The sequence below is a fragment of the Cricetulus griseus genome, chromosome 9 (assembly GCF_003668045.3).
Source record: "Cricetulus griseus strain 17A/GY chromosome 9, alternate assembly CriGri-PICRH-1.0, whole genome shotgun sequence".
In the NCBI taxonomy this organism is placed as follows: domain Eukaryota; kingdom Metazoa; phylum Chordata; class Mammalia; order Rodentia; family Cricetidae; genus Cricetulus; species Cricetulus griseus.
In genome coordinates this window covers 23,909,558-23,920,283 of record NC_048602.1, presented here as the reverse complement: position 1 = coordinate 23,920,283, position 10,726 = coordinate 23,909,558, and positions in this window count along the sequence as shown.

The following is a 10,726-nucleotide window of genomic DNA, read 5'->3' as shown; positions in this document are numbered from 1 at the left end:
CTTTTCCTAACTGTAATTTTCCTGCTGCTATGAATTGTATTGCAAATATGTGATAAGCAGGATACATGATATGCAATCCCCTTTGGTATTGGGAGCCACAAGTGGAGAACTATTCCTTTAGATTATTAAAATTTAAAATATTGTATAAAAGGACTGACTTCCTTAGTGTGATTACAGCAAATGGAGTAGTGATTAAAAGTTAATATGTAAAATAAGCTTTGGTGGTTTATTATTTGTGTGTGTGTGTTTGTGTGTGTGTGTGTGAGAGAGAGAGTGTGTGTGTGTGTGTGTGTGTGTGTGTGTGTGTGTGTGTGTGTGTGTGCTTGTACATAGGTGTCTGTGGAAGAAGCCTGGAAAGCACATCGGATTCCAGAGAGCTGGAGTCACAGGCAGTTTTGAGCCACACAATATAGGTGCTGTGGTTTGAACTCTGGCCTTCTGAAGAGGAGGGGGCACTTTCAACTATGGAGTTACCTTTCTAGCCCCTCTTTGAAGGAATAAAGTTCAAATCTTAGGTCGGATCCCTGGAACTTAGAATAATAATTTTTCAGATCAGATTTTCAGAAAGAATTAATTCATGATGTTAACTTGGGAGATCCAGTGATTATCTTGGTGCGCCCCAGATTCTGCACTGTAATGTTGGTGGTTTTTAGGATCACAGCATGAACTATACATTTCAGTTGGATGTTGGCTGCATTGAGAAAGACAGCAAGTGTAAGCATGTCACACACATCATTTCCAACCAGAACTGTAAGAAGATCGGGGTCTCTTCAATTTCAACTCTACCACTATGAGACAGCCATTAGAGAATCATCTACCACTGTGAGACAGCCATTAGAGAATCGTTTATGTTTTCAAAACATGCTTAGAGTTCATTGAATATGTTTTTTTGATCTAAATGCTGCAAAGTGGTGAGGGAAAGTATGTTGGGCAGGACACTTCGAAAGAACAACCCTGGGACCAACTACCCGGTTGTACAACATGGGACAGTGTATAGAGGAGCAATACGATAAAGGAAAAGCTACAGTTTCCAGGTCAACTTTTGCTGTTCTATACCAGATGAACACACCTCTTGCTTGCCTCCTTGATCTAAGGATAATGCAAAATATTCAGGTTAGTTTTCTTTTCCACAGGTTGCAGTAGTATCCGTGATTGCTCAGAAAATGTAGATTTGTCAAGCGTGAACTGAAAAAGAAAGAGTTCTGAAAACAGCACAGTTCTGTTGCTCTCGTGGTACCTGGCACCATTTTTTTAAGTTTAGCATCTCAGTCATCATCTGGAAGGAAACCATTCTGAGCAATGTCATTAAAAACAGCTCTGATAAAGCACGGTCACTACTATGCATCATAAAGCAGGTCCACAAATGAGTGAGCACATATCATGTTTATCTTTTTGTGACTGGGTTACCTCGCTCAGAATGGTTTCTTCGAGTTCCATCCATTTTCCTGCAAATTTCAAGATTCATTGTTTTTTTCTGCTGAGTAGTACTCCATTGTATAAATGTACCACATTTTCTCTATCCATTCTTCAGTTGAGGGGCATCTAGGCTGCTTCCAGTTTCTGGCTATTACAAATAGTGCTGCTATGAACATCGTTGAACATATCTCCTTGTTGTATGAATGTGCTTCTTTTGGTATGTTGCGGGGGAGGGGAGGAGAGGGAGAAGGGATTGACATGTGAAGCAAGCTTGTTTCTGATTTGAACTAATAAAAGAATAAAATAAAAAATAAAAAAGAAAGAGTTCTGTTTATTTTTATGACATTGACTAGTTTGTATGTGTTTACACAGACACCCACTACAGTTCAGATGAAAGGTCAGAGGACATCCAGCCTAGATCAAAACACAAAGGCACTGAAATATCATAAAAAACTATACCCAAGCCATGTGCACACATTTTTATGCCACGCAGAAAATTTTCATGTTTGGACTTAGTGAGCATCCCCAAGACTCATGATTTGCAAATACTCCAAAATTTCAAAGCAATATAAAACATTTCTGCTCTAGTCATAAGCAGTTCATGGACAGTTCTTAATCTGCAGTTTCTCTTATGTAAACAGATGTCTCCATAAAGGTAAACATTCAAAGCTCTTATATTTTATATGCATGCTCATGTCTGTAAGCAGCACACGTATATACTACTGTGTGAATACATAATCACAGATGACACAATTATATTGTGGCTGTATACTCTTTCTCTTCCATGAACCCAGTTGTCTTTGAGCACATTTAAGGTCTTTGATTGATGGAACAGTAAGTTATCTGGTATGGCTTCCCTGAGGCAATAGACTGGCAGTCTGTTATATAGTCTTCAGGACAGGAGACAGCACACGGTGTCTTAGGTGAGATGGAGGAAGGCCTGCCTCAGGAAGGAATATTTTTTTCTTATTTATATTCTCATTTGGCCTTGTAGCCAGTGTCTTCCCAGGGGCATCATCTCTTCCCATAGTAATCATATTCGTTAAAGTAAAATTATATATAAGGAATTTTGGAGCTACCCTTGCCTTTTCTGAAGTTGATCTCATGGTATCTCTGTTTGCATTTGCTCCACTTACTTATATTGATACTGAGGCATGGTCAAGTGACTGAGTTTAGTGACGCATGACATGATCCCTTGCATTCCTTACTGGGCATTTGACCCCCTTTATAATGGTTGTGCCCATATGCAGTGTTCTGAAATATTTCCATGGCACGCTCCCCAAGACCAACTCACATGCGTGTCTCCAGGTCACAGCTTGGATGCGTCAGGATTTCACACAGTGGCATCACTCCTTTGTTCTTCAAGGGATTTTCAGCCAATGAGAGATGATTCACCTTGCAGTAGATTAGGGAAGTAGCAATTACTGTTGTTAATGCCAATGACAAAGCTGCTGAAAGACACTGGACTACAGAGAAAACTGCTGAACTGAATCAACCAGTATACTTCAAAGATGTACTGACCTCAGTATGGAAGCCTGGACATGTGTTACGTTGGGGTAGGGGTTTTGCATTTGTTTCCACAGGAGAAGAAAAACTTTGGATAACCTCAAAGCTAATCAAGATTAGAGTTTAAAAAGACAACCCTCTCGACAAGGACGACTAACAGGTATTTACTGAGGTATTTCTCATAAACTAAATAGAAACCTCCCAAAGGAAAGGGAAGTGTTTTGTTTCTATCTTCACAGGAAAACTCCTTGTCTCCAGAACACTACATTGGTAGATACTTAAGAAGAGAAGGTAGCTATAGCCATCAAACAAAAGGAACATGCCATACGGTAAACCTTACAGCTGTCTCTCAAATAACTCTATTTCTCTTCATTTCCTAGTCCCTATTCAAGTAAATCAATGCTGGATTTAGAGTTGGATTCGGCTTTCCTCCCCTAAAATCCAAGCACGTTGTTTAAATAAACTTTAGAGTTTCTGTATTGTATCAAGAAACCAATTGATGTAATACAGAACAAATAAAGAATTTGGGGACTATCTTTGTCTTTCTTGGCTCTTTCCTTCAAGGTGTACAACATCTCACAATCATTACTTTTCCACGATTACCTTTTCCAGCATACATACATATACAAGCAAACATTTCTCTGCTAACACTTATGTTTGAGTCCCACACAGCCAATGAAGACCCTCCTGACAGCAATCCCTGGATGCTCTGGAAAAGGAACTGGGTCATACCTCCTAGACTGCCCTGGATCCAACTTACTCCATTTCACCTGACACTCCAACTAGAGCTTCGAGAACTGACTTCAATCAAGTTGAGGATTTCAACCTAGATCTTCAATCAAACAAATCCCATCTAATATGGACTGGATACAATCCATTAGAGACTTTCCCTATACTAACATTTTCTTCGCACAGGACCACACAAGGCTATCATGGTTCCATTTCAGCAGGAAGTAACTTGGAGGATGCTACACCCCCGCCCCCATTATTGTCTATTAGGGTAGTATAAGCCTAGTTAGGAATAACTTTACTATTGTTTAGGGTTGGGGTTGGAAGGAGGTGTTTAGGTTGGACATCCCCTTTCAGATGACTTTAGGGTTTAGCTGAAATAGACATAGTTAGGATGTGCAATAGCAAATTACTGTATCTTCTTGTATTTTGCCTTTATGATTGTTAATTTTGGTTATTTTATACTATTAAGTTTTAATCCTCTTTTAGACTAAAAGGAGAATTGTAGGGAGATACCATAACCACGCCTCCTAAGGGCTGGCTACAGGTGTGCCTGACCACGCCCTGGACACATGGGGAAGGGCCCAGGACCAGCACAGGAAGATTTGGTGGACTTTGCAGAGCCCCCGTTGAGGGTCCTACCCTGCCTGGGGAGTGGTGGGTGGATGGGGTGGGGGAGGTTGGGGGGGGGAGGAGGGATGGGGGTGAGGGGAGGGAGAGGGAGAAGGGACTTACATGTGAAACAAGCTTGTTCCCTAACTTGAACTAATAAATAAAAAAATATATTAAAAAAAACCTTCCCTTAACTTTAATACAACCTTTGTTGGAAAAATAGTTTAAAGACACTATCTCTTGGAGCCTATTCTATAAGCGGCTACTCTCTCATGTGGTTGCCATTTTTCCCTTGTGGGTGGTGGATGGAAATTCAGTTTTGAGAACTTCCTCAGGTTCCTTCAAAGGTTCAAGACTAGGGCTTTCTCCGTGATCTTTCTGGTGCTCACATCCACCAAACTGAAATCATCTCCAGTCCTGTCCCTTTGTGCTGATGTCGTTTTGACAGACGACAGTTTGAGTAGAAAGTTGTAAGATGACTCATTTTGTTCTCTATTAAATACCAGCTGGATTGTTGAGGTGAGAGTGTGACAGACTTGGCTGTATATGAGAGATGTTTTTCTCATTTTCCTGGTGCTTTTCCTTCTGTGTTTGACAGGCATTTGTGGGGACTGGAAGAATCAGTTCACTGTGGCTCAAAGTGAAGCCTTTGACAAAGTCTATCGGGAGAAGATGTCAAGCCTGGATCCTGGTCTCTTCCCCTGGTCAGAAGACTGTTGATTCTTCTCCATCCCAGACAGGGTTTCTCAGTGTAGCCTTTGTTGTCCTGGAACTCACTCTGTAGACAGGCTGGCCTTGAACTCATAGATCTGCCTCCCCCTGCCTCCTGAGTGAAGGAATTAAAAGCATGCACCACTGTTCTTCTGTCTGGTTGGAAGTCTGTAAACATTTTAAGAATTCTTAGTGTTAGCTAATCATACTTAAAAATCTATATGTGTTTTTGTGTGTTTTTTTTAATCTGGGCAAATTAGTCATCTGGGACCAGCAAATTTTAATTGAAAACAACTCCATCAGATTGGCCTGTAGGAGCGGTCTGCCCACTCAGGGTGGTGCCATCCTTAGGGAAATTGGGTCTGGGATATATGAAAAAAGAAATCTGAGCTAGTCATAGGGAGAAGGTTCAATTCCTAGCACCCACATGGAGGCTCATAATTACATATACATACAGCTCCAGGGCATCTGATACCCTCTTGGCCTCCAAGTGCTCCTGTACCTGGTACACATTTATCCAAAAAGTAAATACTTTCTTAAAGGGAAAACATAGCCTAGTTATACAGTGGTTCTCAAAAATCCTTAATCTGAGACTCTCTAATACACTTTATGTTTTGATTGCCTCCCAGCAATAAAATTATTTCAGTCCTACTGCATAACTGCAATTTTGATACTGTTGTGAATTGTAATGTAAATATCTGATAATCAGGATATATGACATGTAATCCACTTTGGGTTTGTGACCCATCAGTTGAGGACTTTTGATGTACAGCATTAAAATTTAAAATGCTGTGTAAAAGGACTGACTTTTTATTGTGATTTACACAAATAGAATAGTGACTAACAGCTAATGTGTAAAATCTTAAGTTTTAGATGTTGAGCGTGTGTGTGTGTGTGTGTGTGTGTGTGTGTGTGTGTGTGTGTGTGTGTGTCTGCATGTAGATGTCTGTGGAAGCCTGGAGAGTACATCAGATATCACAGAGCTGGAGTCACAGGCTGTTGTGAGCCACACACTGTAGGGGCTGTGGTTTGAACTCAGGCCCCCTGAAGAACAGGCAGCAATTCTATCCTCTGAGTTATCTTTCCAGCCCCTCTTTGAAGGAAGAAAGAGTCAATCATAGGTCTGATCCCTGGAACTTGGAAAAAGAATTTTTTAGATCACATTTCCAAAAGGTATGCATTTATGATTTAGACTTTGGAGATCTCAGAGTTGTTTTGAGTTGCATTTCTCTGATGGCCAAGGATTTTGAGCACTTTCTTAAGTGTCTTTCAGCCATTTCAGATTCCTCTGTTGAAAATCCTCTGTTTAGTTCTGCACCCCACTTTTTAATTTCATTGTTTGGTGTTTTGGTGGCTAGCTTCTTGAGCTCCTTGTATGTTTTGGAAATCATCCCTCTGTCTGATGTGGGGTTGGTGAAGATCTTTTCCCAGTTTGCAGGCTGTTGTTTTGTCTTACTGACTGTTTCCTTTGCCTTACAGAAGCTTCTCAGTTTCAGGAGATCCCATTTATTAATTGTAGACCTCAATGTCTGTGCTTCTGGTGTAATGTTCAGGAAGCAGTCTCCTGTGCCAATTTGTTCAAGGGTAACTCCCACTTTCTCTTCTAGAAGATTCAGTGTGCCTGGATTTATGTTGAGATCTTTGATCCATTTGCACTTAGGTTTTGTGCATGGTGACAGGTATGGATCTATCTGCAATCTGCTGCATGTCCGATTCCAGTTGTGCCAGCACAAATTTGTTGAAGATGCTATCTTTTTTCCATTGTATAGATTTAACATCTTTGTAAAAAATAAGGTGTTTGTGGGTTAATATCAGGTTTTCAATTTGGCCTTTTCACGGTGTCCCATATTTCCTGGATATTTTGTGTTAGGGATTTTTTGTACTTGAGGTTTTCTTTGGTCGATGACTGTATATCCTCTAGCGAGTCTTCAATAACTGAGATTCTCTCTCCCATCTCTTGAATTCTATTAGTTATACTCACATCTTTAGTTCCCGGTGGTTTATCCAGCCTTTCTATTTCCAGCATTGCCTCATTCTGTGTTTTCTTTATTGTGTCTATTTCAGCTTTCATGCCTTGAACTCTTTCGAGTGCTTCCTTCACTTGTTTGGTTGTTTTTTCTTGGGTTTCTTTAGATTCTTTAAGAGATTTGTTTATTTCTTGAATGTTTTTGTTTGTCTTTTCCTCCATTTCATGTAATTTTTTTGCTTGTTTTTTCTTCTATTTCTTTAAGGGATTTTCTTGTTTCCTCTTTAAAGGTCTCTGTCATCTTCTTGAGATAATTTTTGAGGTCCATCTCTTCTTCCTCCTTTGTGTTGGGCTTTTCGGATCTTGCTGGTGTGGAGTCCCAAGAATCTGGTGGTGTCATAGTGGTCTTTCTGCTGTTGAGTGTGTTCTTATTCTGTCTTCTTCCCATCTCTTCTTCCAGTGGGTGCAGGTGGGGTCTCTCTATCTCCCCTTGTGACCCGGTGGTGTGTGTTGGCCAGGACTTCAATGTCAGCAGCTCTGGATGGCCTTGCCTTTCCTGGTGGTCTCCTCACTTGGTAGGGGTTAGGCCTCGGGAAGGGTCAGGCCGGTGGATCAGGAAGGAAGGGTGAGGTGTTTCCAGACTCAGGGGGGCTCCTCCCTGCCTGGGGAGTCCACTCCAAGCAGGCACAGGCTCAGAGAATTGGGGAAAATGGGACTTTGGACAGGGGTTGGGCAAGAGCAGAGGGTCACTCACCTCAGGACGGGTCAGGTTGGTGGAGCAGGAAGAGTGAGGTGTTTCCAGACTCAGGGAGCTCCTCCCTGGCTGGGCGGGTCTACTCCAAGCAGGACCAGGCCCAGAGGGATCGAGTTGAATGGGGCTTTGGACAGGAGGTGGGCAAGAGCAGAGGGTCACTCACCTCGGTAGGGGTCAGGTTGGCCCCGAGATAATTTTTGAGGTCCATCTCTTCTTCATCCTTTGTGTTGGGCTCTTTAGATCTTGCTCTGGATGGCCTTGCCTCTCCTCGTAGTCTCCTCGGTAGGGGTTAGGCCTAGGGAAGGGTCAGGCTGGTGCATCAGGAAGGAAGGGTGGGGTGTTTCCAGACTCGGGGAGATCCTCTTCTCTATCCATTCTTAAGATGAGGGGCCTCTAGGTTGCTTCCAGGTTCTGGCAATTACAAATAAGGCTGCTAGTCACATCGTTGAACAGATGTCTTTGATGTGTGAATGGGGGTATATGCTTAGGAATGGAATTGCTGGATATTGTGGTAGACTGATTGCCATTTTTCCCAAAGAACTGACATCCTCTCCAGCTAAAGCGTCATTAGCATTTTTGATTTTAGCCATTCTGACAGGTGTAAGATGGTATCTCAGAGTTGTTTTGATTTGCATTTCCCTGATGGCTAAGGGTGTTGAGTACTTGCTTATGGGTCTATCAGGCATTTTAGATTCCTCTACTGAGAATTGTCTATTTAGTTCTGTACCCCATTTTTTAATTGGATTAGGTGGCCTTTTGGAGACTAGCTTCTTGAGTTCCTTGTAAATTTTGGAGATCAGCCCTTTGTCAGATGTGGGGTTGCAAATAGTGACAGTTTGACTTCTTCCTTTCCAATTTGTATCCCTTTGATCTCCTTTTGTTGTCTTATTGCTCTAGCTAGAACTTCAAGTACAATATTGAAGAGGTATGGAGAGAGTGGACAGCCTTCTCTTGTTCCTGATTTTAGAGGAATCACTTTGAGTTTCTCTCCATTTAGTTTGATGTTGGCTATTGGTTTCGTGTATATTGCTTTTATTATGATTGGATATGTTCCTGTTATTCCTTTTCTCTCCAAGAACTTTATCATGAAGGGATGTTGGAGTTTGTCAAAGGCTTTTGCATATAGAAAACATCTGAGGACTCGGGAAATTTCCTTCCAATGCAAATACTAATAAAAATTGATTGATTGGTTACACTTTGTCTTCCAAATCAATCTAGAATGGGAAAAGGTGGATTGTGATGATTCTGTTTTGTTTCTGAGACTAGCTACCGCTAGGCGCAACAGACTGGATGTGAACTTTATATGTTACCCAGGATAGCCTCAAGATCATGACATTTCTTTATCAGCCTTCCAAGGGCTGTGATGACAGACACGCAGTACTGGGTACCCACAGTTCTACATTCGGAGAGGTGTTACTGCAACTATTATTGTACATTATCTCTACACACTGAGATGTACACGTTCCAAACCAAACAACATTCAAATCACAGATACCCTACAACAGTGTGTTTGCTCAGTCCCCAAGCAACAGCTACTGATGAACACTGGGAGCAAGCATCTGTGCTCCTGGATGACGTTTCTGAAGAAAATCTGTACCTTTGTTATCTCCAATACAACATTTCAGGAGAAACCACATGAAAGCATTGAATTGTGCCCATTATGCTCGGTTAGCACAGAAAACATCATCAAGCATGCTTTCGACTGCTTGAGAGATGTGTTCCTAGAGGATCTAGAAACTTACATTGTGAGTTGTTATCTGTAAGGAAACAATACAAAGGTGCTGAAATTTCCAGGTAAGGAATCTGTTGCTATAGAGATTTCCCTGGGAATGGAGGGAGCAACAGTCATTTTCCAAACATTCTGCATGTACTACCTCCTGTTATGGATGATTTCCTTCTCCTGCCTGGTCCAATGGCCCTTGATCCCTAAATAAACACACAGATGCTATATTAATTATTAAACTGTTGCCCAATGACTAGGGATTCTTCATGGCTATTCTGTCTAATTATTAATCCACTTCTATCAATCTATGTATTTCCAGGAGCTTGTGGCTTACTAGGTAATGCCCAGGCATGTTGTTACTCCTTTTGACAGCTTGGTGACTCTGTGGTGGGGGTCTCTCTGCTTACCTTTCCCAGAATTCTCCTTGTCTCCTAGTCTCACCTATCTTTCTGCCTAATTGGCTGATAAGTATTTTATTTATTAATCAGTAAGAGAAATAGAGAGAGAGAAGGACAACCCCCATCACCCTCCTACATGGCTGGTCCTCAGCTCCGAAGGTAAATTGTAATGAAAGTGGGTGTTCCATTGTGCTGAGCCAAACAATAGGACATTTGTAGTCTCCATTCCTTTCAGACAGTGCCTGCCTTCAGGATTTTAGGAGAGACAAATTCTTTACTACACTTGGTCTTCATCAGGTTCCAAAAAAGAGCATTCTTTCAAGAAAACACACCTATTAGCTTCTCCAGAAGATGACATTTTCCCCAGGATTCTGCAAAATCAGCTGGCTATGGTGAGGACTTTGGGTAACTACCCTGACCACATGGATTACACATTAAAGGAAGAGCCTCCATCTAAACGCATTGAGTGACTGGGGACTGAGCACAGTTCAATGAATGCACTGTGATAGGAGAAATTTGAGCAAACACCCTATATTCAGCCAATCAGAAGCTCCAGACCTCTATAGACATCTATGTTTAGCTAGGGCAAGGTCCATTCTCTGAATTTTAAACAGCCTTTTTTTTGTACAATCAAAATATGTCAATGATCTTGATGAGTTCTGAATGTACTACTGGCATCTGGTCAGCAGTTAATAATTTCCAAGTGTACTTACTGACATCCTGAGGGATGTTTATGTTTTCCCATCCATGACCTGACCAATAATTTTAAAAATCTACTTGTACCCTTACCGGTTGACCCACTCTACAAAGCATGAGTAGCCCCTGTTTATTGTTTCCTCTCCTTAAAAAAGCTTGCCCTACCTTGAGTTCAGGGCTACTTTCTCTTCATCTGCTAAGTCATAGTGTGGGGT